The sequence below is a fragment of the Panthera tigris genome, chromosome B4 (assembly GCF_018350195.1).
Source record: "Panthera tigris isolate Pti1 chromosome B4, P.tigris_Pti1_mat1.1, whole genome shotgun sequence".
In the NCBI taxonomy this organism is placed as follows: Eukaryota; Metazoa; Chordata; class Mammalia; order Carnivora; family Felidae; genus Panthera; species Panthera tigris.
Genome location: NC_056666.1, coordinates 55,603,827 through 55,619,230, shown reverse-complemented (window position 1 = coordinate 55,619,230; position 15,404 = coordinate 55,603,827).

Below are 15,404 nucleotides of genomic sequence, written 5' to 3'. Positions count from 1 at the left end.
TTGCAACCATGTTGACTATCACTAATATGTTCTATATATTCAATTTTGTTCCATTCACCATCCAATAAGGTTTTATGAGACATTAAAAGCTATTTTAAAAATAATATGTAGATTAGTGAACGGATAGTTATGTGACAGAACAATATAGTAAAATGTTCGTTGTAGCATCTAAGTAGTGGGTTCACCAACGTTAGCTTACTATACAATTCTTTCAACTTCTTTTCATTTTTGAAGCTTTTCATAATGAAATATTGAGGAGAAATCATATGGAAAGATCAAGGGCTAGAATAGGTCAGACACTCCTGAAAAGGAAGAACCAGGTGCTTTACCATATAAGAAAAGTTTGAATAGAAGTTATAATAATTGGGAAGCCTGCGTGGCTCAGTCGGTTAAGTGTCCTACTGTTGGTTTCTGCTCAGGTCATGATCTCATGGTTTGTGGGTTCGATCCCTGCATCGAGTTCTGCACTGTCAGATCTGCTTCAGATCCTCTGTCTCCCTCTCTCTGTCCTTACATTCTCGTGCGTGCTCTCTCTCAAAAATAAATAAACATTAAAAAAAAGAAGTTAAAATAATTAAGAAAGGGTGGCAGTTTGAGAATAGAAAAGTGCAAAATGGAATATAGTAGAATGAAGACATTTATGCCAGATCTGACATTATTGATCTTGGGGAAAGGATGGGCCATTCAATAAACGGTGCTAGGAAAATTGGCTATGCATATTAAAAATTATAAGAATATTAGGGACAAAACTTTAAAACTTATTTCAAAAAAAGTAAATACATCTTCTAAATATCTTTGTAAACGGGAAAGGTTTTAATGACAAAAAAGCATAACCCATAAAGGAAAAGAGAAATGTAATGTATCATAAGATAAATTTTATTACATTAAAATTAAAAAGTACCTGGGGCGCCTGGGTGGCTCAGTCGGTTGAGCATCCGACTTTGGCTCTCTCACGGTTTGTGGGTTCAAGCCCCGCGTCAGGCTCTGTGCTGTCGGCTTGGAGCCTGGAGCCTGCTTCAATTCTGTGTCTCCCTCTCTCTCTGCCCCTTCCCTGCTCATGATCTGTCTCTCTCTGTCTCTCAAAAATGAATAAATGTTAAAAAAAATTTTTTTAAATAAAAAATAAAAAGAAAGAAAGAAAGAAAGAAATAAAGAAAGAAAGAAAGAAAGAAAGAAAAAGAAAATTAAAAAGTACTGTTCAACAAAACATGGCATTAAGGGAGTAAAATATTGAGGTACCTGGCTGGCTTAATTAGAAGAGTATGCAACTCTTGATTTCAGGGCCATGAGTTTGAGCCTGTGTGGGTGTAGAGATTACTTAAATAAATAAACTTTAAAAAAAGAGAGAATAAAAGATAATTCCACAACCTGAAAACAGTTACTTTTCAACTCCTATACCTCAGTAATATCCATATTTTATAAGGAAATTGTGTAAGTCTTTGAGGAAAACGACAAACAACCTTATGGAAAAAATGGACAAAAGACACAAACAGGCATCTCACAAGAAACAAAGTACAAATAGACCATACGTATATTAAAACACGTTCAAACCATTAGTTATAGAGGGAATACAAATTAAAACCACAATGAAATGTTTTAATTGGGCAATATGTATGTGAATGTTTATTTTGTTAATGTTTTTAAACTGTACACATATATACAATTTGCTATATGATTTTATGATACCTGTCTCTTAAACAAATATATTAAACATATATGTCTTAAACAAAAATTCAAAATGGAAAAGAATGTTGAAAGCCTAATACGGAAGTAAAAATCTAAAAATCTCATCAAGACGGAAAGAGATAAGCAAACTCCATTGGAAATCTTAAACATTTCAGTACCCTTCGACTTCAACAGAAATAAGGCAAAACAAAGGTGCCACTTGTTTATAATATACTTTAGTAACTTTCCTAAACATTCCATAAAATATAATCTAGAAGCTTAAAAACCACATAGGAATTGATGAAGTCTTATTTATTACTGTCATCAAAATTTATGAATTGTGGTTAAGTATATCTCTGTCCTAGGAAAGAGAGCAAAGGATGGAAACTATGAGCAAATATCTCTTCTTTTCCTTCCTTTCCTTCTCCCTCTTTTTGTCCCTCCCTCCTTCCTTCTCTTCCTTCCTTCTCCTTCTCTCCCTCCTTCCTTCCATCCTTTCTGTCTCCTTCTGTATTCGTTTTCCATTATTGCAGAACAAATTACAAAAAAACAAAAAACAAAAAAAATTAGCAGTTTAAAATAAAACAAAACAATTAGTTCAAGGTTTCTGTGGGTCAGGAGTTTGGTGGCAGATTAACTGTATGCTCAGGGTCTAACCAAGCTGAAAACAAGGTGTGGCTAGGGCTAGGATTCTCTTCCAAGCTCATTCAGGTTGTTGGCCAAATTCAGTTCCTTGTGGTTGTAGGACTGAGGTCCCAGCATTCTTGCCGAGTATGGGTTGAGGGGTCACTGTCAGCTCGTAAAGGCTGCCCTCAGGTTCTAACTACATGGTGCTCCTTCAACAAGCAGCTTACTTCTTCAAAGTCAGTGGGAGAATCTCTCTCATGCTTCAAATCTCTCTTGACTTCTTTTAAGGGTTTGCCTGATTATGTCAGGCCCTCCTAGGATAATCTCTGTTTTGATTAACAGAAATTCAGCTGACTCGAGACTTTAATTACAGCTGGAAACCACAAATTATTTAAGATCTCTGAAACAGAGTGACAGGTGGCAAGTGGGAGAAAGCTAAAGATATAGAGGCTAAGTCACACAGGACTTTGTAAGCCATATATGGAATGTGGCCGTTGTCCTAGCAACAGTTAGAAATCACTGAAGGAGTGAAGGTTTTTAAGAACAAAAATGTTAGAATGGAAGGGTCAGATCTGCATTTTAAAAGGATGGCTCTAGGGAGGAGTAAGAAGGAGAAAAAGGGCAATTGACTTGAGCAAGTATTTGTGGGATGAAGAGAGAACATGTGGCAAAAAATAAGTCTAGAAGCTATTCCAAAACACTATGGCATGCTCTCAGAAATTCTTTAGTCTGAAAAAATTATGTAGCATTTATTCCATGCCCACGAACAAAGCATGTAACCAAAAGAAAAGAAAAGAAAAGAAAAGAAAAGAAAAGAAAAGAAAAGAAAAGAAAAAAATTATGCCCCTTCTCCTCTAGCTTACTACAGATATGCACACATGACTTTTGATAAAATAGTTGAGAGAGAGCAAAAGGCAAAGTGCAAAAGAGAATAAAATTTAGGGGCGAAGATTAGTACATTCCAATTCACACCATGTCTTCATCTATTGTTGCCAGGTAGAGTAAAATTTCATTCTTAAGTGTCCTTGAAGTCAAGGTATGCAGGAAACGTGGTCAGTTACAAATGTCATTGTATCCACAGGATAAACTGCTCAGGAGAAGAATAAACATGCCTGATGGCAAGCTTGAGCAAAACTTTTCCCAAGGATCCTCTGTTATTTTAAGTAATACACGAAGCATTGAAAGAGGTAAAAATAGAAGAGTGACCAGTGCACAGCTGGGTTTGCCAAAAAAGGTCTCCTGATGAAGGAAAGAGACTATGTCCCTACAGAGAGAAGAGGTAAATCCTACTAATAAATTTATATCCATAAGCAGCATTCGCCTGCTTCTTATTCGATTTGTCAAAGTGCTTATTTTGTGATTGGAGCATCCCATGTGTATAATAAATTGCTAACTTCATCTCTGACTGATTTGTAAGTCTTGGTCCTTTTCAGGGATTAACTACTTGCTAAATTCATTTATCAAAATTAAAACTAGGTTTTCAGTATGCTGCCCTCCAAATCCCAAGAAACTGTGAAAGATTAACCTTTTGCAGATCCTTCCAGACTGAACACCAGTGGGTGACATCAATGCAAGTGATTAATAGGCACTATCTAAGGTCTGGGGGAGATGCTGACAGACATTCCCCATGGTGACAGCATAAGTCATCTCATAATCAACCTAAGAAAACACACACTCCGATACTCTCCACACTAATGTAACATCTCCAATTCATATCAGAATATCCATAGGCATTCTATTTTGTACTAATACCAGAGGTTTTTAGAAGTATACCAGACCTCCTTGATGCTGTAAAACAATTCATTTGCTCACTCTTTTTTTAATTATTCTAGAAGAATCAGTAGCAGCAGCAGAATGAAACATCAAATCCAGAATGAATTAGTCATAGCTTCTCTGTGATGCCATTCTGAAAAAAGGACACTGGCTAACATTTTTGTATCCCACTGACCCTGAACCATTTGAGTTGTGTAGTCTATGTATTCATCGTAGAGAAGCACACTCCTCTTCTGGCTTCTTTCTCCCTTGTCTATTTACAGCCTGCGGTGCTATCTTGGGGCCTTAGAGGCATTTCATCCGAATATCCACATTCACACAAAATGTTCCAACACCTTCCCAGTACAATCCTTGACATTTTCTCTTCCCTCCCTGAGAGGCGCATGCTGTGAGCCTGCTTCTTCTTGCATGTGAAATGGCAGCTGGGCTCGTTAATGGTTCCCTCAGATCCTCTACCTCCTTTATTCCTCTAAACAAACTCTTTGCCTCAGTTCACAACAAGTCTGATGATATCCTAAATAAAGTGCCACCAATACTTTGCTTCCCACTAAAAGGTACAGGTTAGACCCAGTTGGAGATATAAAACGGCGTGTGCCCTATCAAAGTATTCCCAGATTCCCTTAATTATACTTCATGGAATTATTCCCTTTGAATCCTCCAAACCAGTTGTGAGTGATCTTTTTTTTTCCCCTTGGGGGTACAGTATATTTTACAGTATAATCACTTGGGTGCAGATCATACAGGTTATGCTAACTCCATTCATTTTACAAGCATCTGTGAAAGCTAGCATTACTGAGCAAGTAAGGTTACTATGCACTGTGTGAAGTGATTTGTATGTATTATTTCCACCAAACTTTACAATTCTGTGAGATATATTCAATTACCAATATCCATTTAAACATGAGGGGACTGAGGCACTGGAAGTGTATGTAACTTGCTCAAAGTCACATAGCTAGTGAGTGGCCAGACCAGTAGTCAGACCCTGGCCTGCCTGGCCCAGAGCTCTGGCCTTCTGATTCACCACCTGGGTGAAGCTCCACAGTAGGTCCTAGAATCACATGGATGGGTGAGACACACGGAAGCAGAAAACAATATTTCTGCCACACCTCCACCTGGGGTTTTAATTCCAAGGAAAACATGCTAGAAGCTATTACAGAACTAAGAACAGTGTGGTGGTCCAGCATGGAGGATGGAATAGATAACTCAACCTGAAAGATTGAAGAAAGCTTCCTGAGATGGATGAGATTCAAGCTGTAAACGTGATGAACAATATTCAAGGCAGAGGAATAGGCAATGATCTAAAGTACAGTGTTAGAAGAGGGCACATACTAGCAAAGTCAAGAAGCTGGACATGACATCAGTAGAGTGGGCAGTGACAGGAGACCAAAAAGGTTAAGTTGGGCCTTAGTTGCCATGCTAAAAAGTTTGGATATTATTTTTCAGGTAGGGGAGCCCATTGTTTTTAAGAAAAAAAAAAGCATTATTAATGCTGACTTTTATTTTAAGGAATATTAGCCAAGTGGAAATATGGATAATGGAGGAGGCAGTGGAAAGACTAGAAACAAAGGCAGGATAACAGTAAAAAGGAGAATGTAGAGAAGGCCTGAGCCAGACCAGTGGCAGCACCAGTGGAAAGGCCAGAACAAGATACATTTAAAAATTTCTCCACATTATTTGCCATCATCTTTTACACCATGTATTTACTTAATGATTTGTGTATTTTCTGTCTCCTACTGAGTTGTAAATTCCATAAGAGCAGGGATTTTTGCTGATCCCTGTTGCCTAAGACACTTTACCACAGAACCTCCATGGGCATATTTAGAATAAATGAAGTAAATTTAAAAGACTTTAAGAATTGATTGGATTTAATAGATGAGAATGTTAGAGGACTAAAATTTCAAGGTTAGAAAACTGAATGGATGGTGACAGAGATCAAGAATTCACAAGACAGAATAGTTCTGAAGCGGCTGCAGAATTCGAGATTGATAGATGTGCAGGCCATTTAAAGTTGGAGACTGGAGCACAAGAGAAAAATTGAAACTACTTTTAGAGAGTCTGGAGGCATCAGTATAGAATTAGAAATGGTGTTGAAGCTATGGAAATGGATAAAACCAGGCAGAGACTATGAGGGGTGGGAAGAGGGGAGTAGGGAAACCATGAGCAACCACAAAATTTAAGAGATAGGAGAAGCAAGCCAAAGAAACAAAGAAGCAACAGTGAAAAAAACAAGAGGAGAACCGGAAGAAGAGTTGTTCCTGGAAACACCAGAAGACAGAGTCCAGAAAAGCAGACACCAGCACTTTTGGGGATGATCAGTTGTGCCATTAGTTAAAAAAAGAACATGGAAGATGGGTCATTTGTTTTTGACTGTTAGAATCTCTAGAGAGAATAGTTTGTGGAACAGAGGTGAGAACTGAATGCAAATTGTTGACATTTATAGAAGAGGTAGGAGCAGGGATACCACTAGCTCACAGACCCCTTTGTGCACATTAGAGGAAAGCACCATTCCTTGCACAGGACACATAGACTAGCACGCAGAGCACCCCCTCCCATGTGCCCAACACCATCAATTGTTTTAGGATACTGAAACCAGAACGCAAGGACCAGTGGAAGAGTCAATCTAAGATGAAGGAGAAAAGATCACCCACCACAGGGTACAGGCAGGATGCAGAAAGAATATGCCTTAGAATTTAAGGAGCACAGTAAAGGTTTGATATAGGAAAATAAAATGTATTAGGGGCAAGAAAAATGACGATTTGGTCTGTATTGATACTCATGCCACAAATTGTGCAGTTGTGTAATTTTTTTCCATTAGTGTTCAGAAGTTCAGCAACAGAAACAAAGAAAACAAATGGTTAGCTTCATCTTAAAATGTTTGAGAAAATTACAAAATGCTTCACTACTCATTTTAAAAATTGACATCAATCATAAAAATCTAGACTGTAGGAAACTACAGGAAAAAGAACTTAGTTCCCTCAACAAATAAACTGAAAGTTGGAAAAGAAAGCAAAAGAAAGCAAGGAACGTATATAGTAAAACACATATATATATACATATATACATATATACACACATATATGTATATATACATACATATATGCACATATATGTGTACACACATATATGTGTATATATGTGTATATATATGAAAAGAAATCAACCAATTACAATGTATGTACTTTATTTGAATACTGATTCCAACAGACAAATTTTTAAATAATATTTAAAAATCTGCAGTGGGGGAGGCATTGGAAATTTGAACATTAATTGGATTTTGTAATATTAAGGAATTGTTAACATTTTTGAAGTAACAGTGCCAACAGTATTGGCATTGATGTTTTGTTTAAAGAGTCCCCATGTATGAAAGATATATACATATATGTTTACAGATGAACTCATTACCGAACTGGAGCTTGCTTCAAAATAATTTGGGTGGAGATACAGGTAAAATAAGATTAGCCATGAGTTAACTTTGCATAAGGAAAATAGGTACATAGGGATTCATTATACCATTCTGTGCCCTTCATACAGGTTTCCATTGTTCTACAATATCCTTTGTTTAATTTCATGACAAAGTTCTATTCAGTGAATAATGGAAAAATTGCATCACTGCTAATGATGGCCAGTTAAGGAGGATACAGATAAGGGAGGATATATAAAGCAGAAAGAGGCAGAAAAATTAAAAGGACTGAAACTCAGAGAAAAAAAGGCATAAATATAAACAGAAAAAGAGGAAGCAAGGAGAGTGAAGGACAGACTTGTGAAATGACATTACCACCTTGTGGTCTTTTAGGATATTGCCCCCAAATATGTACACCGTGATGTTTTTTCACACCTATAGGCATCTGTGGGGTTACTGTGCCTATAACTACACCAGGTGTAACTGAGTTAAAGGCCATCCCTAAGCTTTAGTCTGGAGGTTTCTTACTTGTGACTTAAACTTTCTTGACTCGCCTAATATTTTCTGATTGTACCTCCACTCATTGTCAAAAGGTCCCTACATTTACTAAGCTTTATTGTCCAAAATGTCCCTTTTTATATACTCATGATTAGTTCCTAATTTGGTTTTTCAGGACTTTATGAACAAATCCTTGTTCACTTTATTCAAACTCCTAATGGTTTAATTTTAAAACAAAGGAAAAAAAAAGCTTTACTGAGTTATAACTGATACACAAAAAACTGGACATACTTAATGTATACCATTTGATGAGCTTGAAGATACACACACACATGTAAAACCATCACCACAATCAAGGTAATAAACATATTCATCGCCTCCATTTATGTCATCTTTTCATCATTTTGTCTCCAGCCTGACTAATCTTAATTTATAACTCTTCTTTGAGCTTTCTACTCACCTTTCTCTAATGTTTTCCAACTCCACAGAAGTTATTTTTCTTGCAGTATATGACAAAGCAGCATAATGTATTCATGTATATGGGGTGGCACCATAAGACAAAGGAAACCAAATGTGGAATCAAAGGGATTCTTTTTTCTTAATGTTTATTTATTTATTTTGAGAGAGTGTGTGTGTGAGCAGGGGAGGGGCACAGAGAGACAGAAAGAGAGAGAATCCTAAGCAGGATCTGAGCGATTAACACAGAGCCTGAAGTGGGCTTGAATTCCCGAACCTCGAGATCATGACCCGAGCTGAAATCAAGAGTCGGACACTCAACCAACTGAGCCACCCCGGTGTCCCAAAACAAAGAGATTCTCAAGCTAAAATGGCCCCACAACTCAACCAGATGACCCATGCCATAACACTCCACCTCTCTCACAAATAACAGCCCAAATAGCCCAAATGCTATATCACCTGTGTTACCTTCTAAACTCACCCTCTTCTCTGTCCACTTTCTTTCTGTGTGAGCACTTGCTCTCCTGAGTGTGTGGACTAATGCACTAGAGTCCTAGCTGGTCTCCCTGCTTCCAGTTGGCAGCCTCTTCAATTGACCTCCTCACTGCCTCCAGTTACTTCTCCAAAATGCAGGTCTAACTATGTGACTCTGTTTAATACCTTCCAGCACTCCTCAACACCCACAAGAAAGGAATCCTAAATGTTGACAGCCAATGTTTTCATAACCCAGTTTGTGCTGCTTTCTACTCTCATTCTTTCTGCCCTTCCCCCAACTTATACACTCTGCTCCAGCCATACCAGGCTGCTTGCTGTTCCCAACAAGCCGCCCAGTGCTTCCCACTTCCTTGCCTTGGCACACATTGTTATCCCTTTACAAAAATCCATTTTTGGTTTGTCTTAACTCTGATGCTGAGTGAACACTCAGACCTAATATTCATGGCAAGCCTCACTTCCCAACTGAATGTTCCCATAGCTCATTCACACTATTACTCTTAACTCATAGTATTGTAAGAATATGTATACTGGTCTCTCTAAATCCCTTTCTTTAGTCTCCTTAAACTCAAATGTAAGGCAACCTGAAAAGTGCTATGTAGTAGTCCTTCCTTACCCACACAAGACACGTTCCAAGACCCCAGTAGATGCCTAAAACTATAGATGGTAATAAACCCTATATACACTATTTTTCCCCCATGCCAATATACCTGTGCTGAAGTTTAACTTATAAATTAGGTGCAGTAAGAAGTTAACAATAGCTAATAATAAAACAGCAATTATAACAATATACTGTAATAAAAGTTATGTGAATGTAGTCTCTGTCTCTCAAAATATCTTATCGGACTCACTCACCCGTCTTCTTGTGGTGATGTGAGACGATAAAATGCCTAGGTGATGAGATGAAGTGAATGACGCAGGCATTATGACATAGCGTTAGGAACTATTGACTTTGTGCCGATTTGTCAGGAGGATCATCTGTTTCTGGAGCGTGGTTGACCAGGGTAACTGACACACGGAAAGCAAAACTGCGGATAAGAGGGGATTACTATATTTACTTAAGTATTCCCAGAACTTAGCACAGTGCCCGGAAAGGCAGGGGTATGCAGTAAAGATTGGCTGCCTTCTACTACAGCTATCTGCTGGAATCTAATCTCCAAAATATAGGAGGATAAAAATAGAGTGAGTGAAATGATGGGGCGCCTGGGTGGCTCAGTCGGTTAAGCATCCGACTTCGGTTCAGGTCACAATATCAGTCTGTGAGTTTGAGTCCTGCGCGGGGCTCTGTGCTGACAACTCAGAGCCTGCAGCCTGCTTTGGATTCTGTGTCTCCTTCTCTCTCTGCCCCTTCCTCGCTCGTGCTCTGTCTTGCTCTGTCTCTCAAAAACAAATAAATGTTAAAAAAAAGATTAAAAAATAAAAAAATAGAGCAGTTGACCAAAGCTTTAATGAAGAAAAGAAGATACCATTTGGGACTTACTGGATTGAGTTGTGTTTGTTTTTTTTTTTAAATATGAACACTTTTTTTTAAATGTTAATCTTCGAGAGAGAGACAGAGACAGACAGAGTGCGAGTGGTGGTGGGGGGTGGGGGTAGTGGCACAGAGAGAGAGGGAGACACAGAATCTGAAGCAGGCTCTAGGCTCAAGGCTGTCAGCACAGAGCCCAATGCAGGGCTCAAACTCAAGGATCATGACCAGAGTGAAGTTGGACATGTAACTGACTGAGCCACCCAAGGGCCCCAGATTGCATATTTTTTTTAATTACAATTAGCCAGTGTGGCAAGCATTCTCAAACTCCAAATAGGAGTATTTGTTTAAGTCATCTGGAAGTAAATACAACAAAATATATCAAAAATATGTGCATCATTAGACCCAGAACTCTACTCACAGGGATTGAAATTGGCAGTGTACACAGATTTAGTATTAATACAGTTGTTTTCTTTTTTTTAATCAAGAAACCCAAAATGTCCAGAATCAGAGCTTAGCAAAGTAAATTGTGTTATAACCATAGAATGGAATTCTAGGCAGCCATTAAAAATGATACAGTATGAAACTGAAAATTATTCTCCTAGAAAGCAAAAAACAAACACTAGTTATAAAACAACTGTGGTCAATTTTGTGTGTGTGTGTGTGTGTGTGTGTGTGTGTGTGTGTGTTTCTATCACGGACTAATGCAATAGATTTATGTACATACATACACCTAATAACAAACACAAGATAACCATGCACAATGGAAGTTTTAAAAATATATATACCAAAATGCAAATCAGTTTATAAATAATTTGTTGACTTCTCTAATTCTGATTTTTCTCCAGTGAACAGGTATTGTCTTTATAATGATAAGGGGGAAAAAAAATTAAGTGGTGAGTTTTTTCAAAAGATGAGGAAGAAGAAAGGAGTCTAAGTCCCCAAGGCCATCAAGAAAGAAGAATATAGAAAGCTGGCCTGAATTTAAAAGAGCATCTGAATCTTAATAACAGAAAGACCTATGGAATTTTACAGAAGGTTAAGCCAATTGGTCATATGTGCTGTAGTGTCAAATACTCAGATCAATATGTTCTTGAGGTCAGTGTCAGTGAATGGAAATGATCTGGAGAGGAGGGAGCTAGGAGGAAAAGGTGATATGTGTCAATATATTGGGTCAGACTATTCACATAACCCTTCTTTCCTTGGTTGCCCCAGCCCTACCCCCCCTATCCCCCACTATGGCTTCCTCCTTACTATAGGGATTTGGAGAATACTAGAAACTTACCTTTATTCATGGAGAACAGGAAGGTTACCCGTGGAATTAGTGAAAGAATATCTAGGCCATACACCTGTCCAGTATATCTGGATCTACTTCACTAGACTTGGGCTTCCCTCTCCTAACCAGAGGTTAGTGGACAGACTGATTCTTTCCAAATGCTTGGAAACTTATTTAAGTTCAGGTTTCACCCAAAATTTTGCACTGGTTTATTTACAAAGAAAACCAATAAAGAAACTCTCTGCTCTCACTAGAATGGATATCATATATTCATTTTTAAAACCCTTTTGTTCTGACAAAAAAATGAATAAATAAACTAAAACCATAATAGATGAAAGAGGAAGTTGAAGGTTATAAGGTTATCATTTCAGGTGTTAACTTGACTAGGCCAAGGGATGCCCAGATAGCTGGTTAAGCATTATTTCTGGGTGTGCCTGTGAGAGTGTTTCCAGAAGAGATTAGCATTTGAATTGGTAGACTGAGTAAAGCAAATGGCCCTCCCCAGTGTGGGTGGGCATCATTCAATCTGTTGAGGGCCTGAATAGAACAAAAAGACAGAAGGGAAGAAAAGCTCTCTATCTCACTGTTTGAGCTGGGCCATCCATCTTTTCCTGCCCTGGATGCTCTTGATTCCCCGGAGTTCAGACCCAGAGTGGAATCAACCCTATTGGTTCTTGGGCTCTGAGGCCTTTGAACTACACCACCAGCCCTCTTGGGTCTCCAGCTTGCAGACGGCAGATCATGGAACTTCTCAGCTCCCATAATCATGTGAGCCAATACATTATTTTATATTTGTTTCTTACTGGTTCTGTTTCTCCAGAGAATCCTAATAAAAAAGGTGAAGAAGTGGACATAGCAAGAGTAAATTAATATTCCAAGAACTTTGGTTATGAAGTTAAATATAGAAGTCTGTAGGTAAAGGGAGGTATTTACTTATTGTTATTTTGTTTCTCTGTTTTAAGGTATGAAACTTCAGTATTTTCATGTCCTATGAGGAAAGCTATTAAAGGGGAAATATTGAACATAAAGGAGAGGACACAGAGGGAGGCACTGGTATTGAACAAGATAAAGGGCATTAAAGCATCTCTACTTCTAAAGCTGCAGAAAAGCAGATGATGAGGATACATAATACTTGTGGTTTTGAAGATGTGATGCAGTGGGACTTTTTGATTCTTTGTTAAACTGGAGGCAAGATCAACTGCTAGAGAGAGAGGGAGGTACAGGGGTGAAATAGTGGTTTTTAGGAGCATGATATATTTTTGGAAGAACCACCACAAATAATGCCTTCTTGGAAAAGACATGTCACAGGAGGTATTCTCTGGAAAGCAGACACAGAGACAGTTGGGAGTACAAAGGATCACTGGAAAGTAACACCTATAAAAGAGGACTTATGCCATTCCAGAAGCTCAGTGTTGTTCTCTTTTGTTGGTTGGATATTCAAAGGCAGCAGATACAACTTCGTAGGTAGGAATTCATGCCATTAAACCTACACATAGCCTCCATCACTGCTAATGTGGCCACTTCATGTACCTATCATGCTAACTCCAGGGTGGCCACTAATAAAAACTGGCTAATGTCAATGGACAAGCCATTTTGTCTACCTGGTTGGTTAGTGCCTCTTCGATGATGGATTGCTATCTGGGGCATGTTAATGTATGATAGAAAGATCTTAACATTTTTGCCCACTCCCATATATCCATCTATATGTCTCTATCTCAGATCTTGTCACTGATTTCTCAGTCTTCTTTCCTTTCATCTCTGACCAGCTTGTCCCTGCTTACTAGTCCTTATATAGTGTAAACTTCCACACAAAGTGAATAGCCTATGATACCATACAGTACTCCCTCCACTGGGAATGTTTTCTTTTACCACTATTTTTCAAGAACACCCTGAGTGGAGTGGTAATTCAGCTGCTGTCCACATCCAGTTTACATCTACATACCAAGCCAACTTGTCTATAAACCAAGCTGAGGCTCTTTCTCCTTCCTTCAGCTGGTCATACAGGACCTCCCATATGACCATAGGTATAAGTTGGAGAAGGGACAATGTGCAAATATGATGACATAGGGAACAGGTTATCTGCTCAGTCTACTTAAATCTTTCGGTACTATTCGTATTTTGTCCCAGACATTCTATTGTCATCAAAAACCAACCTCCATCTTTCAGAGCCAAAATATAATGTGAAGACAGAGTTGGGGTTAAAGAGGGACAATAGTGTTATTGCTTTGCCAGGCAAAGGAGGCTGCAGCAGGCTACAGCCTTCAAAAACTGAAAGCCTTATGTAAAGTCATCTACCTTGTCCAAGGGCCAAACTGGCAAATTAGATATGACAGGATCTACCATTTCTGCATCTTTTAGATCTTTAAGAGTGGGACTAATCTCCATCATATTCCTCAGGATGCAATAATATTTTTTATTATTTTATTGGCTTGGGTGAGGGCAGTGTCAAAGGCTTCCATACGGCCTTTCCCACTATGACTGATATCACCTCATAGGCCAAGGATCCAATATGGAAGTTACTCCAACGCCCAAATATATAAACTCCAGTTTTTCAATGGTACTGGGAAAATGACCACCAAGAAGTTTTATGAACCTAATAGATCCAATACAGCCAGACTTTGATAAGGACTCCACTTAGAAACTGATCTCCACATGCCCCAACTCTAATGGGGGGGCGGGGGGGGAACCATCATGATACTTCTGTCTCCAGTTATTACTACTCTATGTTCAACAGACCTCAGATTTTCCAGGTAAGTCCCTTCAGATAAGGACTGGAGAATCATTACAATTTTATTTAACTATGGTGTTACAGTTACCATCCCCCTGAGAATCTAGCCAACTCCTTTGTAAATGGATTTCAGATGTGAAAATTGTTCCTTTTTTTTTTTAATTTTTTAAAATCTTTATTTATTTCTGAGAGAGACAGAGCATGAGCAGGGGAGGAACAGAGAGAGAAGGAGACACAGAATCCGAAGCAGGCTCCAGGCTCTGAGCTGTCAGCACAGAGCCCGACATGGGGCTCGAACCCACGAACTGCGAGATCATGACCTGAGCCGAAGTCAGACGCTTAACCGACTGAGCCACCCAGGAGCCCTGAAAATTGTCCCTGTCTAATGATTGGGCAGGAGACTTGTATTAGCAAAACTGCCCTCAGGCTTTTGCTCATCCAGTTTTGCTCTTATTTACATATAGTATGCTCATCTCTTTTGCCCCAGGGAATGCTATTTTCTATTAACCATCTCCACCAGAACCAATCCTTAGGTGCATAGGGCTCTAAGCAAATGTTTTATTGTGGGGTTCGGTCCATATTTTAATTAGATTTAAAGTGTAATACAAGGGGCACCTGGTGCTTCAGTTGGTTGAGCGTCCAACCCTTGATTTCGGATCAGGTCATGATCCCAGGGTGGTGGGATCGAGCCCCACACCAAGCTCTGCACTGAGCATGGAGCCTGCTTAAAACTCTCTCTGCCCTTCTGCCCCTCTGCCCCTCTCTCCTGCTTGCTCTCTCTCTAAAAAATAAAAATAAAAAAATAAAGTGTAATACCAAACTTATAGGCCCATGTGAAGTATGGTAACTTATCAATGAAGATCTAGAATAATAGAGAAGAGGTAATTTTACATATTGTTTTTCTGCCCAGTCAGTGCATATAAGGATTCTTTGTAGTGTCCAGAAACCATCTCTTTGTATTTAGGTCTAGGAACCATCTCTTAATGTTCTTTATTCTCAAATGCACCATGACTGGCTAATT